Source organism: Saccopteryx leptura, chromosome 1 (genome assembly GCF_036850995.1).
Source record: "Saccopteryx leptura isolate mSacLep1 chromosome 1, mSacLep1_pri_phased_curated, whole genome shotgun sequence".
NCBI classification, from domain to species: domain Eukaryota; kingdom Metazoa; phylum Chordata; class Mammalia; order Chiroptera; family Emballonuridae; genus Saccopteryx; species Saccopteryx leptura.
Window position 1 is genome coordinate 68,722,110 of NC_089503.1, and position 26,961 is coordinate 68,749,070.

Genomic DNA, 26,961 nt, shown 5'->3' on the forward strand with positions numbered 1-26,961 from the left:
AAGAGAGAGGGCATAATTACAACATCAAATATCTATAAGACTAGTCTTAATGAAGTTAATAACATGCCCCAGGTAAAAGAATTGGTAGGCAGAGAAGCTGGGATACTAATCCAGCTGTGTTATGATTCAAAGGAGCATCCTCTTTCCACCACACCATTGACTGTAGTATAACATAATAGTATTTGCAAAAAAATCCCAACTCCAGCTCTAGTCAGAATGCTTGGTTGTTCCAGAGTGTTGACCTGATGCACAAAGGTTGCCGGTATGATACCTGGTCAGGGCCCATACAGGAACAGACTGATGTCTCTCTCTCTCTCTCTCTCTCTCTCTCTCTCTCTCTTTTCCTGTATATCTCACTAAAATCAATAAATTTTTAAAAAAATTATTTTAATCCCAACTCCAGTCTCTGAAATGAATCATAACAGAGATTGAAGGAATATTTAGAGAATCTGTGAGCGCCAACACACACACACACACTCCCTTCTTCTGTGTAAGCAAGCTCTGTTCCTCATACAGACTTCTAGTATTGCATTTTCACACAGATGGTTTATTGAAAATCTGGCTGTAGTCCTACTAGCTATAGGGCCCTCAACTGTTGCCCCTTTACGTTCACAGTAGGTTTGAGGAGAGGAAGGGGGACACTAACATCAATCTCAGTACAGTGTAAGGGAGAACACTGCAGGGAGTGAACTCTCCAGTGACTGTACTAAGGCAGTACAAAGATTTTTTAAATGCCGGTTGTGTGTTTATATTCAGCAAAAGTGAAGGTGGAAATTAAGGAACATGGTCACTTTTGTTTCCTTCCTCTTTACATGGCTATGTCAAAAAGAAGTGACCATGCCTATGCCTCGTCATGTTTCCCGTGCCCACTCCTACTCTACCACTTGGTGGCACAACCTGACCCCTCCAGCCCCATCTTTATCTCACCTGGTTTCCCATCATCTGTTCTCGCTTGGCTCTTCCTTCAAGATGACATAGATCCCATCTCTCCCATGAAGTCCTTCCTGATCTCTCCCTTTGAACATCTATGCCTCTAAGTACTAGCTCTTGATTATATCAAGTCTTATAACTATTCTATGATTCAAATATCAGAGTGAGAGGAGCAGTATTTTTCAATAGGAAATTCAATTGTTGGCCATTGTTACTTTGAGAAGTCACTTAATAGTGGAAAAGATTAAAGATGGATTTGAATTGAAATCGTGGCTCTGTTCCACCTCTGACAAGCTGGGTCACATTCCCTCATCTAGAAAATGGGAATAATACTAACTTCTACCCATTACCTGGGTAGCTAAAATGTGCTAGACAGCTTCCTTTGATGCTGAAAACCCTATAATGGTTTCCCATAATTTTCCAAATCAAGTACAAAACTCTTCAACACGTTTAAAACATTGTCTCAACTTCTCCAGCCTCACTTCTCACCTAACTCACATCTCATACTCCACTAACAATAAATTCCAAGCAGTATTTCTTGCCCCATGCTTTTCTTTACTTATTTATATTTAGGCATGTATATATTAATCTTTGGTCCCTTCAAGCCCTGCACTCTTGCTCAGCCTTGCTCTTGGTTCTCCCATAATACCCTGATCACAGCTTCATTACTGTAGTACCCACACTGTTTATAATTACTTATTTACAGGGCTATCTACTCCATAAAACTAGGGTTCCCTCTGGGAAAGGCCTGAGTTTAATTCATCTTTGTGTCCCCAGCACAGTGCCTGGTAATTTAGGTATTTACTCCTACTGTACCTTTCTGATGCCCTGTTTCTTCATCTATAAAATAGGAAGAATACCACCTGCTTGAAAGGTTGGAATTATGGTGTTGGGCAGATAAAATATATTATGCTCCCTTTGTTAAAGATGGCGCTGCCCAGGAGGAGGCCGTCACCCAGGTGATATTAATGTGTGTTGGGGTGGGCTAAAGGCAGGCAGAATCCTTGTAGCCTGGGGCTTGGTTTTGGGATTAAGACTTTCCCACCCTTTTTGATGTGGGGTGGTACAATCCTATCATGCCTCAGAAGGTGACTTTGTAGTATAGACTTCCCTATTTTGTATATTGGATTAAAGGTTTGGATTTCTACACTATAAAATAGGGGCAGAACGGGAGCTTGCTCTCTCAGTTCCTGGGATTAATATTAGAGGAGAGAGCAGAGAGGAGAGCAGAAAGAGGCCACGTGGAGGAGGCCAGGAGAAGCAGCCAAGATGGCAGAGTGTTGAGTGAGAAGCCAGTTTGTGCAGAGTTGTATCTGGGATAAGGAAGGACATGGGGAACTGAGGAGAATAAGGCTGGTGAGCTAAAAACCTTTGATTCTAGGAAACTCGGATAAGTCAGTAGCTTTGTGAGCACTGAATGTGAGTGGGTTTTGGAGCCCAGTGTGTGTTTTTACTTGCCCACCGGGTGCAGGCTAGAATTAAAGAAAATGGCCCATCAGTTTAGGGCTCCATTGTTTCTTTACCGACTGTCCGAATCCAATGCAAACCTGCATGGGTCAGGCTGCTGTGATGTCGGCCCTGGCCACTGGCTTTACATATGGTTAAGTGTTCAAAGCTGACCAGAGAGTGGCTGGCATACAACCAGCCTTCAGTACACTTGATTAATATTCTCAGCGTCTCCTGATACAGCTTTCCTAGTCTGTCCTCCAGGACCAGGCTCTGATGCTGGACCTGTGCCCTTGCTGTGAGCCCTCTCCCCCATCCATATCCCTCAGCAGTGAGAGTCCCAAGCTCCAGACCCGTCTTGGGCTCCCGCCCCTGCTGGTGCCCTCTGGACTCTATGGATGACTCAGCCAAGGCACCAAATGCAGCACTGCAAACATTCCTTGAGCACCTTTGTACAAGGCAATGTCCCAGATGCCGTGGAAGTGATACTGCATGTATAAGGAATTTATGATCTCCTGTGGGTAGGGAAGAGGGAGGGAGACAATCACACAAATGAAGGCAGTGCAATGCAAAGAAGGAAAGGGTTATATATCTCTGGGGGAAGAGGAAAGCCTTGGCGGAAGTGGCATTTGAATTAGACTTCAAAGAATGAATTTAAGCTGAGGGGCTATTTCCAGAGTTGTGCATGTTTCACACAACACCAAGCTAAAATCATCTGCTCCTCAGATGAAAAGCAAATTTAGAAAAGTCTGCCTACTGCATACCCCTCTAGGATCCCCACAATGCACAGCAGCAAGGCTCTGAGAAGTCCAGCAGTAAGGAACTCTATTTAACGTTGTTTAATCCAGCACCCAAGTTTGTTTGAAGACTAGTGCTCTATTTCTCCACCCTGGAGGATCATCATAGCATCTTGAGGAACATGCTTTAAGAAAAAAAGGATTAATGCCCGGCCAGTGGTGCAGTGGATAGAGCATTATCTGGAGCACCAAGTTTGCCAGTTCAATCCTGAGGTCACCAGCTCAACCCCGAGGTCACCAGCTCAACCCTAAGATCACCAGTTTGAGCTCCCATCAGGGCACATGTGAGAAGAAATCCATGGCACAACTTAGTGGAACAATGAATTGATGTTTCTCTCTGTCTGTCTCTCTCCCCAACCCCACCCCACTCCTCCTCCTTTCCTCTCTCTCAAAAGAAAAGAAGAAGAAAAAACAGACTGTCACCCTTGCAAAGTTATATTTTGCAATAGAACCTCTCATAGATAACACTTTAACACCAGATTTTTTTTTAACAATGTAATCAGTAATTAAAAAATTCTCCTGGGAGTGGGATGAGGGAGAAGGGAGTAAAGAAGGACAAATATATGGTGACAGAAAACTTTTTGACTTTGGGTGATGGGCTCATAACGTAATCAGCTGTTCAAATGCTATAGAAATGTTTACCTAAAACCTATGTACTCTTTTTTTCTTTTTTTTTTTTGAGAGAGAGAGAGACGGGAACATTGAGCTGGTCCTGTATGTGCCTGACTGGGGAATCAAACCGGCAACCTCCACGCTCCAGGACGACACTCCAACAAACCAAGCTCTCCAGTCAGGGCTTAATTTTTACTGATTTTTAGAGACAGAGAGAGGAAGGGAGAGAGAGGGGAGGGGCAGGAAAAGCATTTGTTGTTCCACTCAGTTGTGCTTTTTCTGGTTGCTTCCCATATGTGCCCTGACTGGAAATCGAACCCACAACCTTGTTTCGGGATGACACTCTTAACCAACTGAGCTAACAGGCCAGGGTCCTATGTACACTCATTGATCAATGTCACCCCATTAAACTTAATTTCTAAATAAAAAAAGTTTGTTTTCAAAGAAAAACTCCTCCTGGCATTTTGCCCAAAGGGAAAAAGCAACGGAAGACTGTACAGAGAACTAAGTAGTTGTCAAAACAACACCCTCCTCTCTAGCAGGAGGTGGACTGTAGACCACAAATCTTTCTACCAAGGGAAGGGAACACGCATCTCTGACTGAACCCATTCCTTCTCTGGTAGGGTGTTTACACTCCAAGACACCCCCCCCCCCCAACCTGCTGACTGGGAATAAAACACCAGGCTTGAAAGCAAAGGGTACAGCGTTGCATAACAAGAAGTCAGAAGACAAGGCAAGCTTTGCTCCTTCCTATTTAGCAAACAGTGGTGCCAGTAAGAGGCAAGAAGGAAAGGGCATTGTCTGCTGTCTGTCCCCACCCTGGAAGCACAGCGTGCAGTGATCCAGACTGAGTTAGCAAATGTTTTCTGGGAGCGAGGCATTGTGCTCAAGATTCAGGGAAAAACAAGACATAGTCAGACTCACAAATCCTGCCTCCCAGGGAAAATGGGCAGGTAAACAAACTGCAATGCAGCAGGCAAAGTGCAAGCAAACAACTCTATAATAAGAGGCGAGCACAGAATGCCAGCGAGGCACAAACACAGGGACGCCTTAACTTTGCCTAGACTCAAGGTCAGAAGAAAGGCGGCTGAAGTAAGAAGATCCTTCTTAGAAGACTGGAAGAGAGTTTTGAAGGCAAATAAATCCAAACAGTTTAAGTGAATAAAATAGGGTTCTAGGGTTGAGCAGAATGGAGTAGGCAGAGCACGACTGGGGGAAGGGGGGGGCAGTCCATCTTCCCAAGACCACAGCACAGCAAACAGCTGCTTCTCATTTTGCCTGCTCCAGAAACCCCACAAAAAGTCAGCGGAATACTTTTCTTCCTAATAACAAAACTGTACAAGTACAAGGAAAAAGAAGACTGACTTAGCAAACTCTGAAATCTAAATCCTAGGCCAGGTGCAGGGAAAGCTGAGAATTGAGCCGATTTAAACCACAGAATCCTCCCAGGCCCAGGACTGACAGTACTGTGTACCCAGGGGTATCAGATGCCACAATCAAGAAGAGTGAAAACTGCTCAAAAAGAAGTTCGGTCCCTATATCCTCTCCCCAGGGGAAGATTCTAGAGGTTTAGTGTCTGGAAAACATAAAATAGAAATGTCTAGTGTTTGCTTTGAAATACTCTGGGAGAAGGGGCAGGGGATACAGATGAAATAAAAATGTCTATGAAGTGATCACTGGTGAACCTGGGTGATGGGAACATGGAGTTTCACTGTACTCTCTAGTTTTCTAAATCTTTGACATTTTCTATAATAAAAAGTAAGACTGTCTCTGGTCCAGAAGGACCCAGCATATTTGAAGGGCAATGTAACAAAGAGCATTCTGACTACTAAAGGTAGAGTGCCACACATCTTCCTGATACCGAGGTAGCACCACTCTCCACAGAAAGGAGTGTCAGTCTCACCCCGGGAGAACACAGCCTGGGGCAAACCTGAGGGTGCCCCTTCAAGGCCCCCCCAAAGCAGCCCAGCCCAATCATGCTACAGTGAGGCCCAGAGTTAATGATCTCCATCCAATATTCAGTTTCCTGACAGTTTTTTGTTTTGTTTTGTTTTTTTTGGTCAGCTTTATTAAGATATAATTCACACCCTGGCCAGGTAGCTTAGTTGGTTAGAGCAGTGGTACCCAACCCCCGGGCCGCGGACCGCTACCGGTCCGCAGAGAAAGAATAAATAACTTACATTATTTCCGTTTTATTTATATTTAAGTCTAAACGATGTTTTATTTTTTTTAATTTATTTTTTTTTAAGATTTTATTTATTGATTTTACAGAGAGAAGGGGGGAGAGTGAGAAGTATCACTCATAGTTGCTCCACTTTAGTTGTTCATTGATTGCTTGTTGTATGTGCCTTGACCGGGCAAGCCCAGGGTTTCAAACCTGTGACCTCAGCGTTTCAGGTTAACGCTTTAGCCACTGCGCCATCACAGGCCAGGCCGATGTTTTATTTTTAAAAACAGTTTAAGTGAATGACCAGATTCCCTCTGTTACATCCATCTAAGACTCACTCTTGACGCTTGTCTCGTCAGGTGATACATTTATCCATCCCACCCTAAAGGCCGGTCCGTGAAAATATTTTCTGACATTAAACCAGTCCGTGGCCCAAAAAAGGTTGGGGACTACTGGGTTAGAGCATTGTTCTGATGCATGAGGTTTGCAGGTTCAATCCCTGGTTAGGATACATATAAGACGTAACCAATGAATGCACAACTAAGTGGAAAAACAAATTGAAGTCTCTTTCTCTCAATCTCTTTCTCTCCCTCTCTCCCCTTTCTTCTCTCTCTAAAATCAATTTAAAAATTAATATATACACACTATATTTAATTAACTCACATAATCAATTTACCTTTTTAAAGTGTCCAATTTTATTATTTAAAGAGAGAGAGATAGGAAGGAATAAACAGGGGGAGAAGGGAGATGAGAAGTATCAATTTGTTATTGCTTCACTTTAGTTGGTTATTGATTGTTTCTTATTTGTGCCTTGACTGGGGGGAGGCTCAAGTTGAGCTAGTGACAGCTTGCTCAAGCCAGCGACCTGGCGCTCAAACCAGTGACCTTGTCTTTTAGCCAGCGACCTTTGGGCTTTAGCCAGTGCCCTTGAGATAATGTCGATGATGCCATGCTCAGGTCGATGATGCCATGCTCAGGTCGATGATGCTATGCTCAGGTCGATGATGCCATGCTCAAGCCCACAAGCCCGTACTCTAGCCAGAGACCATGGGATTTCAAACTGGGTCCCCCAGTGTCCACTGCACCACCATCAGTCAGGCATTAAAGTGTACACAATTCAATGGTGTTTAGTATACTCACAAAGTTGTACAACCATCACCACCAGAATGGTTTATTAAGATATAATACTAAGCTTTATTAAGATATAACTCACACACTCAATTCACTCTTTCAAAGTATACAATTCAGCAGGGTTAGTATATTCACAGAGTTGTACAACCATCACCATAATCAATTTTAGAACTTTTCCATCACCCCACAAAGAAACCCTGTACCCTTCATTCTACCCACTCTCTAGCCCCAGGCAACTATTTACTAATCTATGTTCTGTCTCTATAGATTTTCCTATTCTGGACATTTCATATAAATGAAATCATATACTATAGGGTCTTTTGTGAGTGGCTTCTTTCACTTACCATAATGTCAAGGTTTTGACAGCCTTTTTTAAACCATTCCCCTTAGTCAGGAGCAACATAGCCAAAGGTCACATTGAGAGTGACATCTTGGGAAAACCTCTAATAGAGATCTAGACCACAGCAAACACAAAAAGAGCAACTTGCAGGAAACAGATACTACGCAGGGGGTAAGTACCACTAATATTCTCACAAAAAGGATATAAAACTGCCACTACAAAGTAAAAATAGTATACTATAAAAAAGAAACACTCAGAGAACAAAAAAGAGCTCTTAGAAATTGACAACTTGCCTGACCAGGCAGTGGTGCAGTGGATAGAGCATCAATCTGGGATGCTGAGGGCCCAGGTTCAAAACCCTGAGGTCACCAGCTTGAGCACAGGCTTATCTGGCTTGAGTGTGGGCTCACCAGCATGGGGTTGCTAGCCTGAGTGTGGGATCACAGACACGACCCCATGGTTGCTAGCTTGAAGCACAAGGTCGCTGGCTCGAGCCCAAGGTCACTGGCTTCAGCAAAGGGTCATTGGCTCAGCTGGAGCCCCCCAGTCAAAGCACACATGAGAAAGTAATCAATGAACAACTAAGATGCCACAACAGGTTGATGCTTCTCATCTCTCTCCCTTCCTGTCTGTCTGTCCCTGTCTCTCTCTCTCTCTCTCTCTCTCTCACGCACACACACACAATAAAAGACAACTTAATAATAAAAATTAAAAACTTGCCTGACCAGGTGGTGGCACAATGTATAGAGCGTCGGACTGGGATGCCAAGGACCCAGGTTCGAAACCCCGAGGTCGCCAGCTTGAGCGTGGGCTCATCTAGTTTGAACAAAAGCTCACTAGCTTGGACCCAAGGTTGCTGGCTCAAGCAAGGGGTTACTCTGTCTGCTGAAGGCCCATGGTCAAGGCACATGTGAGAAAGCAATCAATGAACAACTAAGGTGTCGCAATGCGCAGCGAAAAACTAATGATTGATGCTTCTCATCTCTCCGTTCCTGTCTGCCTGTCCCTGTCTATCCCTCTCTCTGACTCTCTCTCTGTCTCTGTGAAAAAAAAAAAGAAAAAACTAAATAAAAGGATTAAAAGATAAAGTAGAAGAATTCTCCTGGAGTGTAAGGGTCAAAAAACAAAGATATAGAAAACAGGAGAGAGAAGTTAACATTCTAGAGGATTTGTACAAGGGTCCAATATCTGAATAAGAGAAATTCCCAAGAAAGAGAAAACAGAAAAAAGAAAAATCACAATAATATAACTCAACCAAACCTCAAAGAATTTAGGGGTCCACCTTGTCAGGTTGAAAGGGTCCAGCACACTAAGCACCATGTGAAATTACTGTGAAATTGCAGACACTGCAGAGAAGACTCTACAAACTGGAAGATGTCCTTCACCAAGCAGTAGACAAGAATCAGAGGCTCGAGTAGAAACAAGTAACAGAGGTTTCCAAAATAACTACCACATGAAGAAGCCAACCAGGTCAGAGAAGTATAACTCCAGGGAGAGGCATATTGGAGATGGTCATCACAACAAACCCACTGCCATTAAACTCTCTTTATTCTAACTATTTTAAATATATGATTATAAAATTTTCAAACATACTCAAAAGTAGACCCCCAATACCTACTACCCAGATTCAACAATTATGAACATTTTGACCTATTAACTTGATCTATCCTTTCCCCCCCCCTATATTTTTCTTAGTTAGAATATTTTAAAACAAACTCCACATTGTTTTACCCATGTACTTCAGAACTCATCTTTTTTTTACCCATTCTCTTTTTATTTTATTGTATTTTATTTATTTATTTGTGAGAGAGGAAGGGAGAGAGAGACAGGAGCATGGATCTGTTCCTGTATGTGCCCTGACCATGAATAGAACCCAGCAACCTCTGCGCTTCAGGATGGTGCTCTAGCCAACCAAGCTATCTGTGTTAGGGCTTTTTTTTTTTTTTTTTTTTTGAGAGAGAGAGAGAGACAGAAAGAGAGAGAAGCATCAACTCATAGTTGCATCACTTTAGTTGTTCAATTGCTTCTCATAAATGCCATGACTGGGGGGCTCAAGCTGAGCCAATGACCAGCAACCTTGGGATCATGTTATTGAGCACATGCTCAAGCCAGCGAGTGACCTCAGGCTTTCAAACCTGGTCAGTGCTCTATCCACTGTGACACCACCTGGTCAGGCTTGGTTATTATCCTTAAGCCACATTATTTTTTTCATGCCACTGACTTCTTGCAGAAGCCAAGTCATTTGTTCAATACTAAATTTATTTGTTTGCTTCCTTAGAGTGTAATTTAACTTCTCATCCTTTCCTCTATATTTCCAATGAGTCAGCTCTAGATGCTTGATAAGATTTAGGGGTCAGCTTTTACTTATTTATTTTTAATTTTTCCATTGATTTGAGAGTGGAGTATGTGAGGAGGGAAGGGAGAGAAAGAGAAGCAACAACTCTCTGTTCCACTTAGTTGTTCCATTTACTTGTATACTCACTGACTGCTTCTTATATGTGCCCTGACTGGGGATCTAATCTACAACCTCAGCACACCAGGACGATGCTTTATCTACTGAGCAATCCAGCCAGGACCATAGGGGTTAACTTTTTTTTTTCTTTTCTGTTTAGCCATTTCATATAGGAGGAGGACCAGAAAAATCCTCCCTCTTCAGATCATGTCACCATTAATCTATCCCATAAGCATAGCCACTAAAATCTATTATTAGTAGAAGGGGGTTAACTTTTAGATTAGAATATTCCACCTATGGAATATTCTACATACTCTCTTTTTAACCTGACAAATATAAATAAACTTGGTTCAAATTCTTTCCTGATTCTATTTGTCTTGACCACGTGCTGATGAAGTATCTGCTTGTCCCCTCCCTGCTGTCTATCTGGGTTAGTTGATGGCATTTACTTCATCCCACAGATGAGTTTGGCTTTGACTACTCCCTGAGTCACAGAGAAATGAGGAGAAGAGGCAGAGCAGTCCATTCTCTGCGACCATATCCTACCAGATGCCCAATGCCTGGTCGTCACTACCACCCCATCCAGATGCCCCATCAGTGGTGAGTCTCACATTCCCTAAGATTCACTTACAATCTTGCACATTGACACTAAAACCTTTTGGAACTCCCAGGGAAGCTAAAGCCAGACTATACCCTGAGTAAATTCAGATTATTTTTAGATCTAGGAGTGTCAATGTCACCCTTTTCTTATAAAGCTTGCTAGATTTATGCTTGAATCTTTGTTTTAAAAAACTAAATAATAAGAGTAGGGAAGGAAAGAAGGACAAAAATATGATGATGAAAATGATTTGACTGGGTGATGGGCACACAATGCAATCAACAGTCCAAATGCTATAGAGATGTCTTCCTGAAATTTATGTGTTCTCATGGACCAATGTCACCCCATTAAATATAATTTCTAAATAAAAAAAAAACAACTAAACAATATGTAGTTTAGAAATACAAACATAGGCTATTAAACCATAAAGTCAGGGAATGATGAACACAAATGTTAAGATAATTATTGCTTCTGGTAAGGGAGGAAGAAGACACGATGTGGAGGCAGAGAGTACAGAGCAGCTAAGGCACCCAAAATACTCAATTTTATAAATTGGATGGTAGATAACCAGTTTTCATCCGATTATTATTCTTTTAAACTGTAAATGTGGCCTGACCAGGCGGTGGCACAGTGGATAGAGCATCGGACTGGGATGTGGAGGACCCAGGTTCGAGACTCCGAGGTCGCCAGCTTGAGCGCAAGCTCATCTGGTTTGAGCAAGGCTCACCAGCTTGGGGCTAGGGTCGCTGGCTCAAGCAAGGGGTCACTCGGTCTGCTGTAGCCCCCCGGTCAAGGCACATATGAGAAATCAATCAATGAACAACTAAGGAACCACAACAAAGAATTGATATTTCTCATCTCCCTCCCTTCCTGTCTGTCTGTCCCTATCTGTCCCTCTCTCTGACTCTCTGTCTCTGCCACAAAAAAAAAAAAAAAAAAAAAAAATTAAACTGTAAATGTGTATTTAAAATACTCTTCGGTACGTATAATGTGTTCCATGTTCACTATTTTGCGTGAGCGGTACACTGTGGCTGGAACACAAGGCTTGATTGAAGCATAGAGTGAAAGGAGAAAAGACTGGAAATGTAGTCGACTATAAAATGAAGGCAACTGGGAGCCTCAGTGATGCTCCCATGGGAGTAATGTTGCTCTCTTGGGGTAGCATCAGGGAACATTAATACCTAAGATCAATTACAATGGCTTTCTCACAATCTATCCACCAAGAATGATGTCAAAAATCCTTTTCTTCCTACTAAGTTACCCAGAGATGAAATATCTGACATTGTAAGCCTTTCAGTGGGAAACATAATAATGTGTTGGTTTATTTTTCCAAAGAGAGGAGATTCAATTTGCCCTAGGGAACACGTCTGCCTCAAATTTTTAAATGACACAAAGCTGGAAGGGATGTACAACAAATGTCCTAGGTGACAGAACTGGGATATAGCTTGGTGAGCTGGAGTGCCAGGTCAGATCCAGCCCAATTTATATCAATAGCTACCACTTACTGAGAACATATGCTATGCCAAGACCTTTACATAATTCATCTCATTTCATCCTCGCAGCCCCACTGGGGAGCTGAGACCCAGGAAAGTAACTTGCTCAAAGTCACAAAGCTTATCAATACCGGAGTCCTAATTTAAACCTGGGTTTTCAGATTAAAATTTCACTCTCAAGTGAGATTTTTTTATTTATTTATTCATTTTAGAAAGGAGAGAGAGAGGGGGAGAGAGAGAGAGGAGAGAGAGAAGGGGGGAGGAGCAGGAAGCATCAACTCTCATATGTGCCTTGACCAGGCAAGCCCAGGGTTTTGAACCGGCGACCTCAGCATTTCCAGGTCGACGCTTTATCCACTGCGCCACCACAGGTCAGGCCTCAAGTGAGATTTTTTTTTTAGCTACCAGAAACTAACATTTAAAAACTGAATCGTCTTTATTCAATCTGCCACCCTCAGAGAATTTACACCCAATCCTGATCTCTTTGGCCATATGAGGATTACCGGCACCTCAGAAAAATGATTATGCCAGACTGATTTCATTCATGAATGTAACATTCTGGGGTCCTCTGACACCTGCCAAGAAGCTTCTGTCTACCCTCAAGAGCAGGGGTCTCAAACTCGCGGCCCGCGGGCCGCATGCGACCCGCCCATCAATTTTGTGCGGCCCGCAGACTAATCAAACTTCGTGGATTAGTCTGCGGGCCAGTTTGTGGCCGCACAAAATTGGTGGGCGGGCCGCGAGTTTGAGACCCCTGCTCAAGAGCAAGTCTGTCATCAAGAGCAGGCTGGAAGAGGATTTCTCTTTGCTACCCATTCCCAGCTCAGCTCTGTCTACCTCCCCATCTGTAGTTAAGACTGCAAAATCCAAGCTCTGCTGTTGTAGACAGGGGTCCCTTACACCACTTACACAAAGGCTGCTCAACAAGACCCCTTAGCCAGCCTGTTCCCCACCTTCAATTTTCTCTCATCCTCAGGGCCGCTGTGGTCTGACGGGTGTGTGAGGCTGACAGAACAGCACAACCAGCTCCAACGCCTAGTCATAGCCAACGGAGTATTCCAAAGACAGCCAGAGAATTTTAATGAAAACCAGAAAACTCCTGGCCGCTATGTCCAACTGCAGTTCAGGCCTGCCAGCCCCTCCTCCTGCAGCTGAGAATCCCTGAGCCAGCAATCGCACCAAAGAGCAGAGAGAAAAATCCATTTTGCATTCAGCAGCCTTCCCGAGCAGCGTCTTTCTAGGGTCACTGAGGTGAGAGGCAAGGCACACGCTAATTGCAATAAGGCCCAGGGACTCTGAGAGGCACAGGGTGTGGCAGCAGCAGATCTGAGCCAACAAATTATGAAATAGTCATAAAAAAAAAAGCAACTCTTTCTTCCTGCCAAAGCTATCTGAACACAGCTGCATACAAGACTAGGGAGGAATCTCAACAAGCTTAAAGGGACCTCATTCCACATTTCAGACAGTCAAGAACCAAAGGTAAAGGGAATGAGTGTTTTGAGCACTTACTTTGTGTCAGGTACTCGTATTTCATTCTACCTGCACTTTGAGGTGGGAATTATAAACTGCATGTAATATAAGAACACTGACTCAGAGGTCAGATAACTTGTCCCAAGTCACAGCTGGCAAGTGGTGAACCAAGACCCAAAGTTCAATATGGGTGAGACTCACCAGAAATGAACTCACAACCCTGACCTGTCCTGCCTAATAAAAAGAATCATCATTTACTGAACATCGGCTATGGGTCTGAAACTAAGCTAAGATGTGTCCATGCACTACCTCATCTAATCCTCACAGCAACCAAATAAGATAGGAATCATTAGTAACCTAATTTTCAATGAGGAAACTAAGGCGAGATGTTAAATAATTTAGCCAAGATCATGACATGCCAGGATTTGATTCCAAATCTATCTCATTTTAGAGCCCGCATGTTAAAACACTCAGTCTCACAGCCTACAGAGGGAACCACATAGGCCAGGGGTCCCCAAACTACGGCCCGCGGGCCACATGCGGCCCCCTGAGGCCATTTATCCAGCCCCCGCTGCACTTCCGGAAGGGGCACCTCTTTCATTGGTGGTCAGTGAGAGGAGCATAGTTCCCATTGAAATACTGGTCAGCTTGTTGATTTAAATTTACTTGTTCTTTATTTTAAATATTGTATTTGTTCCCATTTTGTTTTCTTACTTTAAAATAAGATATGTGCAGTGTGCATAAGGATTTGTTCATAGTTTTTTTTATAGTCTGGCCTTCCAATGGTCTGAGGGACAGTGAACTGGCCTCCTGTGTAAAAAGTTTGGGGACCCCTGACATAGGCCATCATGCCAAGCAAGCAAGTTGCATAACCTTCTGCCCACTTCCCAGCAGGTAATCCATGATCCAGGGTTACCTACTAATCTCTGAGCATTCCTCAGTGGGGGAAAAGAATCACTGGCTCTGGACAGGCTGACACTGACAGTGACATTTCTGCTTTCCCGTGGGTGCTGTTGACACTGCGTGTGTGAAGGAGAAGGCCACCACTGTGATCCTGAGATGCTGTGAGTATGGAAACTGACAACTCCCTTCTGTGGGTTCTGCTCCACAGGCCCATGTACCTCACAGCAACTCCACCGCCCCCTGCAAAACAGCTCACAGGTCTATTCTGTATTCTTAACAGGAGACCATGTGCCTCCTCTTAGAGCAACTGTGATTTCCCAAGGGAGACAACTGTCTAGACAGAGTGTCCCAATCCATCTTGACAAGAGACTGGACACAACACGGTCACGTTTGAGCATTTAGTTTCAGGCTGTGTGTTCAGTGGCCCAGCGAAGGCTCTGGGCTTGGCACCCCTGAGTTATCAGACTGAGCATCACTCAGCACAACTGATATCCTGGCTCAGAACTGTCTTCCCAGCTAGGCGAGTGTTGCCTCAGGGGAGTCACAGGCATCTTACACCCAGGCTGTGAGTCACGCACACACAGGCACACTGTATAAACAGTTTCATTAATCAGGCTGAAACTACACAGAACTCTTCTACACGTGTTCATAATTAAGTACCAGGCTTTGAAGTGGACTGAACACCTAACATGTGCCAGGTAATGTGGCATGTACAGTCACAGCCGATATCTTAATCTTCACATCATTCTGTGAGGAAGATAAGATTGTTTTTATATAGGTGAGGCAACCGAAGCTCAGAGAGGCAATGTAATTTGCCCCAAGTTACACAGAAAGCAGCAAAGTTCCAATTCGACTTCAGTTTGAATATGACTGCACACCCTGACAGTCAATCATGAGGCCATTCATTATTCCTCAAACATTTATGGAACACCTCCTTTGGACATCTGTAGAGGATACGACTGCTAATGTGGTAGCCTAGGTCCACTCACCAAAGAACTTAAGCTCTCATGAGGAGACAAGGCAAGGGGACCTGAAAGGTAAGTACAGGATGATGAGATTCAGGCCTCAGATGAGTGATGAAGACAGGCCTCTCTGAGAAAGCTGAGACCTGAAAGGTGAGAATGAGCCAATCATTTGCACAGCTCAGAAAAGAAGAGCGCAGTCCTGGCCAAAAAGTTTGGTTAGTTGGAGTATCATTCCAAAGTGCAGAGGTTGCTGGTTCCATCCCCAGTCAGGGCACATACAGGAACAGACTGATGTCCCTGTCTCTCTCCCTTCCTCTCTCTAAAATCAATAATAAACATTTTTTAAAAGAAGAAGGAAGAAAGAAGAGAGCCGGGAGAAGGAACAGTGCCAGGGCCTCCTGCAGGAAACACTTGGCATTTCTGAAGAACAGAAAGGCCACCAGGGAAAGGGTGAGTGAGCAACAAGGAAGAAAGGATGTTTGAGATGAGGCAGGGCCTCGCTGACCACAGAAAAGAGTTTGGATTTTGTCATAAGGGCAATGGGAAATCAAAGGAGAGTTTTAATTAGGAGAATGAAAATCTGACTTGTGCCTTAAAGAGAGAATTCTGGTTACTGTGAGGAAGAGGGAGTGCAGGGAGGGGGCCAGTTAGGAGCGAGGGCGGTCACAGGAGAAGCGTTCAGCTGCCATAGGGAAGGGCTGTCTCCTGGTCAGAGCTGCAGAAAGTGAAGTGAGCTGCCCGGGGTGCTGACGACTTTCCTGGCATTGGAAGCTTTAATGAACAATCCTGATGACCCCTTGGCTAGATGGTTACAGAACTCAATAATTAAGCAGGCAGATCTGCCTAAACCTAAAATCCTTCTAAACCCTAGGATTCTGTGGTTTTAAGTGACAATCTTTATTTATCTGACTTTCAGGACTAAAGTTTCCACAATAGAGCACAACTTTCTTTTAAAAGGCAAATGAAGCCTGACCAGGCAGTGGCACAGTGGATAGAGCGTTGGACTGGGATGCGGAAGGACCCAGGTTCGAGACCCCAAGGTTGCCAGATTGAGCACGGGCTCATCTGGCTTGAGCAAAAAGCTCACCAGCTTGGACCCAAGGTCGCTGGCTCAAGCAAGGGGTTACTCGGTCTGCTGAAGGCCCGCGGTCAAGGCACATATGAGAAAGCAATCAATGAACAACTAAGGTGTCACAACAAAAAACTGATGATTGATGCTTCTCATCTCTCTCCGTTCCTGTCTGTCTGTTTCTATCTATCCCTCTCTCTAGACTCTCTCTCTGTCCCTGTGTAAAAAAAAAAAAAAAAAAAAGGCAAATGAAAACAATATTTCAGTTTATTTTAGTCAATATACAGTGACTCTTACTTTACCTCTAAGTATCAAACAATATGCTGAAAGGCTGTAATGTAGGTAAAAGGCACAGACTATGGGATCAGATAGCCCAGACCAGCTCTGTGATAGCTGGCAAGTTATTTAAATTCTTTAAGTCTTAGTTTCTTTCTTTAAAAAATGGGGAAAATAATGCCCAATTCAGGATAATTGCTGCGAGGACCAAAGTCCAATGTCTAAAACATTCTAATAAGAATAATGACAACTGACATTTATTGAGCCTTTATTATATGCTAGCATGTACTATGTGATCTATGTGTATTTTTTGCATCTAATCTTTTCAAAAAACCCCAGAAGGTAGGCACTATTACTATCCCTGTATTAAAAATTAGGAAACAGATTTCTAGAGGTTAAGCAACTTATCCAAGAGTCATTTAGCTAGTTATTGCTGGAATTTAAAAAAAAAAAAAACAAGCAAATAAACATACTTCAACAAAAGTTGGAAGAAAAAGAAAACCATATTTACATAATTTGAAAAAAAGATGTAACCTACTGTTAAATTTAACAAACAGTTCAATTCACCAACTAGACATTTAGTAAATATTTATTGGATGTATAAATGAATAATTGAACAAGTAAATCATTCCAACAAACATTTATTGAGTTCCTACCAGGCATAGCATCAAAAAAACTAAGGTTGCAGAGAATTTACATCAATTTAATTGAGGGTTTGCTATTAAAATCACAATCTTCAAGCTACAAATAAATTGCCAACATAATGACCCACAGTCCATAAAAGAAGGTCCTAAGAAGTGTCATTCTCATACAGACCAAAAGTAGACTTTGGGGAGTCAAACTGTTAGTGGAGTGCTCAGAGCAGTTGGCAGAAGACAAAGCACACAGTAAATGGAAGCCAAGAAGAAACAGTCTCAAAGAAAAGATGAGAAGAGGAGGCAGGATCTAAGAGAACAAAGCCTGCCTTAGTAACCAGGAGTTTGCTGATGAACTTCCTTAGAACTGTGGGAAGGAACACTAAGTCTCAAGGACATGTGGATGAATGGATTAAAGAGGAAGGGAACACAGTCTTATTAAAAGCATGGTGATAAAAAGGAGAGGGAGCAGCCTGGTGAAAAGCAGAACTGCTGATAAGTACAGAACAGGCATGGCCAACATACGGCCCCTTGGGAATGAGTTTATGTGGCCCGCGATTAAATTTTTAATATTCTCCGCTGCTTTAAAAATCTCAGCTACTCAGAAGCAGAAGCATCTTTGATTATTAGAAATTAAGATATTTAAGAAGATAGTGATACGCGGAAAAGAATTCCGCGTGTGACTAATCTAGGGTTAACTTCCAATAATTGGTCAAATGGATTCATAATACTTCTTTATTTTTTTTAAAAAATTCCATTATAAAGATTTACAACTTTTGTACTTGTCTGTACTCCATATGAACTATTTGACATTTAGTGGCGATGTGAAACCCACATTCTTTTAGGCGGAGTTTGCCAGTGTGCACACAAGGTCAAACAATTCGTTATTTTTGTGGTCAAGTGTGCTGAATCAAGTGGCATTGTAGCATAGACAGTAGCTGCAGTTGATAACTGAAAACTGTCCAGGCTGTTTGTAAAACAAAATAATTGTTTTATTTGCGATATAACCCCTTCAAGCTCATTCTATTAATTAAATATTGTTTCAATTGATTGCAATACAGTTTGGATATTTAGATGGTATATAATTATTTTTTTATTAAAATAATATTGTATATTAAATTTTTTTCACCCACTTACATTTATTCATAAACAAATTACATAATAAAATTTTATTTACTTAAATGAATCATTTTTGTATTTAACATTTTTTAATTTTAATATTTCGTCCAGCTCGTGAAAAAAGTTTTCTTTCTAATCTGGCCCAGGGGCAAAAACTGTTGGCCATGCCTGGTAGAGAAGGTGAGGAACAGGAGCCAAAAGAAGAGAACTGAAGACAGAGCCAAAGACAGAAATGCAAGAAAGTACTAGGAGGAGCAGCTCTGGCCCGGTCCTTTAGTAAGTTAGGAGTGTCATCCCAATATGACAAGGTTGTAGGTTCAACTCCCAGATCAGGGCACATAAAAGAATCTATCAATGAATGCATAAATAAGTGGAACAACAAACATGTTTCTCTCTCTTTCTCTCCCCACCTCCCTCTCAAATCAACCAATAAAAAAAAATTTTTTTTAGGTGAACGGAGGGGAGATAGTGAAGCATACTCCTCCATGTGCCCCAATCAGTATCTACCACCCAGCAACCCCATCTGGGGCTAATGCTCCAATGAACCAAGCTATCCTCAGTGCCTGAGGCCAACATTCAGACCAGCCAAGCTATCCTTAGCATCTGAGGCCAATGTTCCAACCAACTGAGCTATCCTCAGCACCCAGGGCCAACACTCTAACATTGAGCCACTAGCTGCAGGAAGGAAAGAGAGAGAGAAGGGGGGTGGGAAGCAGATGGTCACTTCTCCTATATGCCCTGACTAGAATCGAACCTGGGATATCCATAGACCAGGCTGATGCTCCATCCACTGAGCCACCAGCCAAGGTCAACCAATAAATAAATTTTTTAAAGAAAGAACTAGACCCAAGAAAGTCAAGAGGGGCAGGACAGATGCATCAGGAAAGAATACCCTTGGGGAAAGAGAGGTAATGTATGAACACAGTGAAAGTTACTCTAATTCAAGCTTGATGAATACAGACTGATAATAAGATAACATCATTTGAGCTTAAAAGGATATTAATTTTATTAGGCCACTCATAAATTGGTATTGAAAAGGACAGCCATCATTTGGACATAGGTTTACTGAGATGTGCTCATATTCTGCTTCTTAATCTAGGTGCTGGTTACACTGGTCTGCTTAGTTTGAAAATGTCATCAAGCTCTAAGCTTATATGTGCACTTCTCTGCGTATTCATTATATTTCAATAAAAAGTTTTTATAAACCAGATATTAACTTAGAAGAATCACCACTCCTGTACTCTTCATTCAGTTTTCTTAAAAGTACTCAACATCAAGAACACTATATATTTCTTCAGACAGGCAACATTCCTTACCGTTCTTTTAGAGCCTCCACAGCACTAAATTTAAAACTACAGTTACAGTAGGTATCTAATAAATGCATGCTGATGTGATTGCAAGAACTTTAGCACCAAATGTCCAGACTTAATACAAAACTATCTCTAGGAAGTGACAGTTACAATTGAGAAATCTGACAGAACCCACCTTAGCCAAGTGAGCATCACCAGTAGTGGAATAAACTCACACATGTGCCTCCCCTTGTGAAGCAAGGGGCAGTATACAATACAGCTATTTAAAATTCTTGCCAAGAATGTTTAACCTACATATAATTGTGGGGAAATAACTAAATAAATTCAGGTTGTGAGTTATTATTATGAAAATAGGCCTGGAATCTTTTTTTTTTCTTTTTTTCTTTATTCATTTTTAGAGAGGAGAGAGGGAGGGAGAGAGAGAGAAGGGGGGAGGAGCTGGAAGCATCAACTCCCATATGTGCCTTGACCAGGCAAGCCCAGGGTTTCGAACCGGCTACCTCAGCATTTCCAGGTCGACACGTTATCCACTGCGCCACCACAGGTCAGGCGGCCTGGAATCTTAATCAAAACAATATCAATGTCACTCCTTGAGAAACAGTTGCAGCAGCTGAGCTCTGTCCCACTCACTCCTGCTCTTGACTCACTGCCGTTGGCTCTGCCCTTGCTCAGGTCAGTCAGGATGCCGCGAGGCAGCCATCGCTTTTTTTTTTTTTTTTTTTTTTTTTTTTTTTAATTCATTTTAGAGAAGAGAAAGGGAGAGAGAGAGGAGAGAGAGAGACAGAGAGAGAAGAGAGAGAGACAGAGAGAGAAGGTGGGGAGGAGCAGGAAGCTTCAACTCCCATATGTGCCTTGACCAGGTAAGCCCAGGGTTTCGAACCGGCGACCTCAGCATTTCCAGGTCGACGTTTTATCCACTGCGCCACCACAGGTCAGGCCATCGCTTTTAAAGACACCAGAAAGCCACTTGTGAAAACAGAGGTGGCAATTAACAGAATTAGAATTACCCTCACCAGCCCCAATTAAAGTCTGGAGAGGGTGTGTGCTGACTTGACCACAGGCACAAATAAAAAGAATCGCCAGCCTGACCAGGCAGTGGTGCAGTGGATAGAGCATCGGACTGGGATGCAGAGGACCCGGGTTTGAGACCCCGAGGTCGCCAGCTTGAGCGCGGGCTCATCTGGTTTGAGCAAAAAGCCCACCAGCTTGAACCCAAGATCGCTGGCTCCAGCAAGGGGTTATTCAGTCTGCTGAAGGCCCGTGGTCAAGGCACATATGAGAAAGCAATCAAAGAACAACTAAGGTGTTGCAACGCACAATGAAAAACTAATGATTGATGCTTCTCATCTCTCTCCGTTACTGTCTGTCTATCCCTCTCTCTGACTCACTCTCTGTCTCTGTAAAAAATTAATTAATTAAAATTTAAAAAATTTAAAAAAAAAAGAATCGCCAAGTGAAAGGACCAGTCAGATGCCTACTAAGATTCTGAGAATCACTACATGAAGAGCTCCCAAAGAGGAGGGCTCTGAGACTCGGGATCTGTGTCAGATGTGGATCCACAAGTAACCCATTGATTTGCACAGCCCTTCTGAGACTGTTAAGGAGATTATTTCCATCAGTATTGATGCAGCAGTTAAGATTGAAGCCACCATTGCAGATGCTTAAATCAACCTTCTTGATAAATTGACGATCAGTTGTTTAAAAAGAAAATCAATGTCAAAATACAAAAGAGGGAAGTCCCTGACCAGTTGGCTCAGTGGATAGAAAGTCAGCCCAGTGTATGGATGTTCCAGGTTCGATTCCTGGTCAGGGCACACAACAGAGATGACCATCTGCTTCTCTCCCCCTCCATGTCCTCCTTCTTTCCCTCTTCCCCTCCCACAGTCAGTGGCTCAATTTGTTCGAGCATTGGCCCCAGGCACTGAAGATAGCTTGGTTGCTCTGAGCATTGGCCTAAAGCACTAAAAATAGCTGGGGGGGGGGGGGTTGCCAGGTGGATCCCGGTTGGGGCTCATGTAGGAGTCTGTCTCTGCCTCTCCTCCTCTCACTGAATTAAAAAAAAAAAAAAAAAGATTATATAGAAGAACTATCCAGTTGACTCACAGAATCATGAGCATTAATATATAATTTTTTTTTAAGCCAACAGTTTTGGCATTGTTTGTTATGCTTGTTATGCAGCAAAAGTTAACTGATTATGAGATTTCCATATAGCATGTGTGTTACAGAATCAGTGTTAAGTTTCTAGGGCATGATAATGCTATTGTGTTGATGTAGAGGAATATCTTTATACTTAGGAGATAAATACTGACATATTTAGAGATGAAGTATCATGATGATGTCTGCTGCCAAAAAAATGTAAACCTGCATATATTATGAAGATGAAGCAAATATGACAAAATGTTAAGAATTAGTAAATCTAAGCTTTTTGAGTGTCCTTTGTACTAATCTGTTCATTTGAAATTTTTGAAAATAAAAAGTTAGAAATAAAAATGCACAGCTACCTCCAGCACATGGTGACATGAACACTTATCTGGTAACAGAGCAGCCACCATGTAGTGAACAGATCCTCTCGTTCTTGTTTGCCACCCTCCACCTCCTACTCCTTTACTGTGACTACTGCTGCCGAAGAGGGAGCTGGATAAACCAGGCTAGACCCTGACAGACTTAAAGGAAAGAATCATTAATAGATGAGATATGTTTAAAAGTGGGTATTAACAGAAAGCAATTACTCAGTGAGGTTTTCTCCCTAATATAATCAGGAAAAAAAATGTGGCAGTTGCCTGAAACTTGAAAAGAGAAAAGCTTTGGCAAGGAACATGGGCAGGTCTTTGAATATTTTTTTTGTGTTAGAAAACAAATATTCATTTGTTTCTCTATTTTAAGGGATTTCTCAAATGCCTACAAATAAGAAGAGTATCTTGTATACACCCCTTCCCCATGAAAATCCCTCAAGATTCTTACCAACAGAGCCTGATTCTTTTTGTTCACAACCTAATGAAAGCCTCCTTTATTTAATTTGGATTTTCCTCCAAGTGATAAGCAGCAATTATTAATGCTATGTATTGCTTTTATGAACCAACCCTGGGGTCCAGATTCAAAGGTTATAGCTTTGAGCTGAAATCCAAGAACCTTGGCTTTTCCGTGCCATATAGAGAAACTCTGCTTACAATGAATGGCAAACAATGCCCATGCTGTTCTTTATATAGAAAGCAGTAATCTAGGTAGAGAGGTGTTTTTTGTTTCTTTTTAGAACCATCTTTATAAATCTGTTAAAATGTCTTTGGCTTCAAAAACCTCCAATTGCCTGACCTGTAGTGGTACAGTAAATAGAGGGTCAAACTAAAGTGCCAAGGTCACCAGTTTGAGAGAGGTTGCTGGCTTGATCCTGGGGTCACCAAGGTAGCTGGCTTGAGGCCACAGTCACTGGCTTCTCAATCCCATGGTTTCCAGATTGAGCCCAGGGTCACCAGCTCAATCCCAAGGTCTCCAGGTTGAACCTGGGGTCACCAGCTTGAGCCTGGGGTAGTTGACTCAGTCTTGGGGTCATTGGCTTGATCCTCAGTCCAGGCACATTGAGAAGCAATCAATGGATGCACAACTATGTGGAACAAGTTGATGCACCCCCCCCCCGTCTCTCCCTTTTCCTCCCTCCCTCCATCTCTCCCTCTTCCTCTATATAAATAATAAATTAATTTTAAAAAGAAAAACCTCTAAACAAACAAGCCCATATATTACCATTACTGAGTAGGAAAAACACTCAGCTTATAAGAAAACATCACAAGGTATTGTACATCTAATGAGTCCATTCTCATCTGTCAGAACTAATAAATTAATACAGCAAAGATATTTGTTGTGGTCATTATTTGACTCAAAGCCAAATCCTTGCCATGCTTTCTTACAAAATCCCCCAATTCTCTAGCCCACGAACTCCAGGACACCTCAGACTATGGTTTGAAACTACAACTGTAAATTAAATGGTTGTTGGGGGGGGGGGGGAATATGGTACTACATACAGAGAGAATCTTCCAGTTGCCTCGACAAACTTCAGAGATTCAGGGAAACCAACCAGGCTGCCACATCTTCAAAGAAGCTTTGATGTCCAAAGATAATTCTGTGCACATTAATTCTCAAAACTGTTCAGTGACAATGTAGACAGCTGCAGAGCAATGGGCTTTTCTGGTCCACATCTGCATATAAGCTCATACAGCTGCTGAAAGGGTAAGACATCAGCAGACCTGGATATGGGTCTAGCTAGCCACTGAGTTCCTAGTCACTTGTCACTAACAGTGACTGACAATGATTCATTCATTGTACAAAAATCTGTTGAGCAAATTTTACATGACAATCCCAGAGTGGGAAACATACAAGAAGGGAGCATGGCCCTGCTTATGTCCAGGCGCTCATACGCTAATGAAGAAACACAGTTCAAACACTTAGGCAAATTGGAGTAAAGGACTCCATACAAGTTTAATTTTTGGTTGGTTGGATGACTTTGGGCAAATTTTACTTAATCTGTTCAAGTTTAGTTTCCTCAGCTGTAAAATGGAAATGATAATTGTACCTATTATATTGGGGTACTGTCAGAATTAAATGAGAAAATATATATCATTACACATGTCAATAAACTTTCAATAAATACTAGTTATAATTATTATTCTTTTATTTTTTTGAAAGAGAGAGAGACCCATCAACTCGTTCCTCTTAGTTGTGCACCCATTGATTTCTTCTCATAAGTGCCCTGACTAGGGCTAGAACCAGCGACCTCATGGTCAAGCTGGTGCTCTTGGGATTGAACTGTCAAACTTGGGATAGAGCTGGCAACCTCAGTGCTCCAGGATAATGCTCTATCCACTGTGCCACTAGCCAGGACCATAATTGTTGTTCTTTACTATTATCTGGGTGGTTATACTAAGTATCTTTAAAGGTCCTCTATAACACTGAGATTCTAGGAATTAATTGTGTGACCCAGAAATTTAACATCTCTGGGCCTCCCTCTCTTTTCCTGTTAAATGAAAAAGTATATGTAGTCAAGTAATGTCTAAAGTCCTTTTAATTCTAGAATATTAAAAGGTACTATAATGACACTATATGATTTTGTTAGGTAGGATAGACAGTTACCAGGGAACGAAAAGGGGAGGAAAGAAACAAAGGGGGTTTATCTCACCCACTAAAAGGAGGGAGTCAGTAGTCTTAAGGTCTGCCAAAACAAAATCACCACATGTCCAGACAGCCTTGAAACCCAGTATGTTAGTCCCAACATCAAGAAAGAGAAGCCTTGAAACCCTAAACATTAGACCCGATAACAGGGAAACAAAGCCTTGAAGCTAAGAGTATATAACTCCTAACACCCCAACAGGCAGGGTGCTCAGCTTGTGCCAAGTGTATACCTTTGCTTAATAAACTGCTTGCTTTGCTTGAATGCTGCAGTGTCTGTTGCATGAATTCACTCTCACGAGCATGACAAGAACCGAGGATGGAGAAGCCCCCTTTGGGCTTGGGCTTTCTCTAATGACAGTTTCAGCTGTGTCTGTGCCACTGCTTAGATAAACTAGTACAACAAAAAAACTGCCAAATAAACCATCTTTCTCTGGTGGGGGCCTTGTTGTGCAAACCAATGTGTTTCAAGTGTGAAACAAGTGAGTTTGGTTTGCTTGCTTGTATTTTGCCAAATTGGTACATTGGTGCAGGGCAGCGCCATGTGTATGGTCTATGGAAGGCTGCGGGTGCTTGCCCTCAGGGCGGCAGACTGCCAATAGCAGGTAACCTGCCTGCTTGGGGAAGGGTGATAGTTTGCTACTGTTTGCAATGGAAGGGGTATTTCCACCCAGCCTGTTTTACTGGAGAGTGCTGAGGGGCTTGGGAGCCCTGCTGAGGCTGGTGGAGGCCTGTGAGTCCAGTCACTCCAGAGGTGGTCAGGGTTTCAGAGCCCTGAGTGAGAGAGCAGCGGTCTTCCCTGCCTGTTTGCTCATCCGCCATTACAAGACTTTAATAAACAGAATGGCCCACCGTTTTCTGGCTCCACAGTTCCTTTACTATCGCCCAGATCCAGTGTGAACCTGCATGGCCATGGCAGCAGCCTCTGGCCTTACAGGCCTGAATCTTTTTTCACTTTAGTTCCTTTCATCTCATGACCCACCCGTGCGTGTATATATAGGATGTACATGAAGTATGAGTCTCCAAAGAGAAAAACAAGCCAGTGGGGAGGAACCCAGGCCCCAGTCCCCTTTCTTTAGGAGGGGTAAAGGCACCCAAAACATAAGGGGGAGGCACAGTGAATGAATGTACCCATGGGTACACAGAAGCACGCCACACACCAAGGGAGGAGTGCCTTCTAGTGCCTCAGGGCACCCACCCCTTGTCTCCGTATGCCACTTTCCACATTGCCATCTGTTGGTCAAATAAGTTTGCAAATATGATGTATATGTTTGCTCACCTATAGTTTGCATTGGATGTAGGGGACAGACTGTAAGCAGGCAGGGTCGTTATAGCCCAAGGCTTAGTTTTAAGACTAAGCCTTTCCCATCCTGGGGTGGTGCACTCTTATGAGGAATCCCATTATGCCTCAGATAAGTGACTTTGTATCAGAGACTTCCTTGTTTGTATATTGGATTAAAGGTTTTGATTTCTACGCTATAAAATGGGGCAGACCGGCAGCCTGCTCTCTGGGTTCCCGAGATTAGCATTAGAGGGGAGAGCAGAGAAAGGCCACGTGGAGGAGAGGAGAAGCAGCCAAGATGGCAGAGTGCTGAAGGAGAAGCCAGTTTGTGCAGAGAGAAGGGGATGGGAAACAGAGGTGAATAAGGCTGGTGTGGTACAAATGTTTGATCTTAGGAAAACTCGAATAAGTCAGTGGCTTTGGAAGCCCTGAATGGAAAGGGAAGTGTTTTCCCACTGTGTGTATTTCTTGCCTGCCAGGTGCAAGCTAGGATTAAAGCTAATGACCCACCAGTTCTTGGCTCCGTTGTTTCATTACCGTCTGTTCGAATCAAATGCGAACCTACGCGGGCCAGATGTCTGTGATGGTGGCCATGGCTACTGGCTTTACATTTGGTGTAGTCTGTGGCAAGATTCAAAACAGATCAGTATGGAACCACCATCACCCTTGAGAAGTGGAGTAGAGGACTGGCTGCTGTATGGTTCCCCATGCCTGTCCTTTTGGGGACCGTAGGCTGGCTAACTTTTACAGCCATGCATGAGGAAACCGAGAGCTCTGTGGAAGAGGCTGCCTGGGACCTGCAAACTGAGCAG

At 42.9% G+C, this 26,961-nt stretch overlaps 1 protein-coding gene, 1 non-coding gene and 1 pseudogene across 5 annotated transcripts in view; 1 reads left to right on the forward strand and 2 right to left on the reverse strand.

Annotated features, from left to right (window-relative positions):
* The window catches only part of RAB30 (RAB30, member RAS oncogene family), a 104,223-nt gene that overhangs the window by 42,369 nt on the left and 34,893 nt on the right, over positions 1–26,961 (reverse strand). The window contains exon 1 of one of the 4 annotated variants that reach the window (XM_066369632.1): positions 12,920–13,158. The exons of the other annotated variants lie outside the window; for them this stretch is intronic. The gene's annotated coding sequence lies outside the window, so the exon portion shown is untranslated. Of the gene's footprint in view, positions 1–12,919; positions 13,159–26,961 lie in introns of those variants that run through there. 4 annotated transcript variants of the gene reach the window in all.
* On the reverse strand, positions 10,022–10,158 carry LOC136389888 (small nucleolar RNA SNORA29). The gene has a single exon (XR_010748446.1). It is a non-coding gene; the product is annotated as a small nucleolar RNA SNORA29 (small nucleolar RNA).
* Positions 18,568–21,378, forward strand: LOC136388062 (small ribosomal subunit protein uS10-like; annotated as a pseudogene).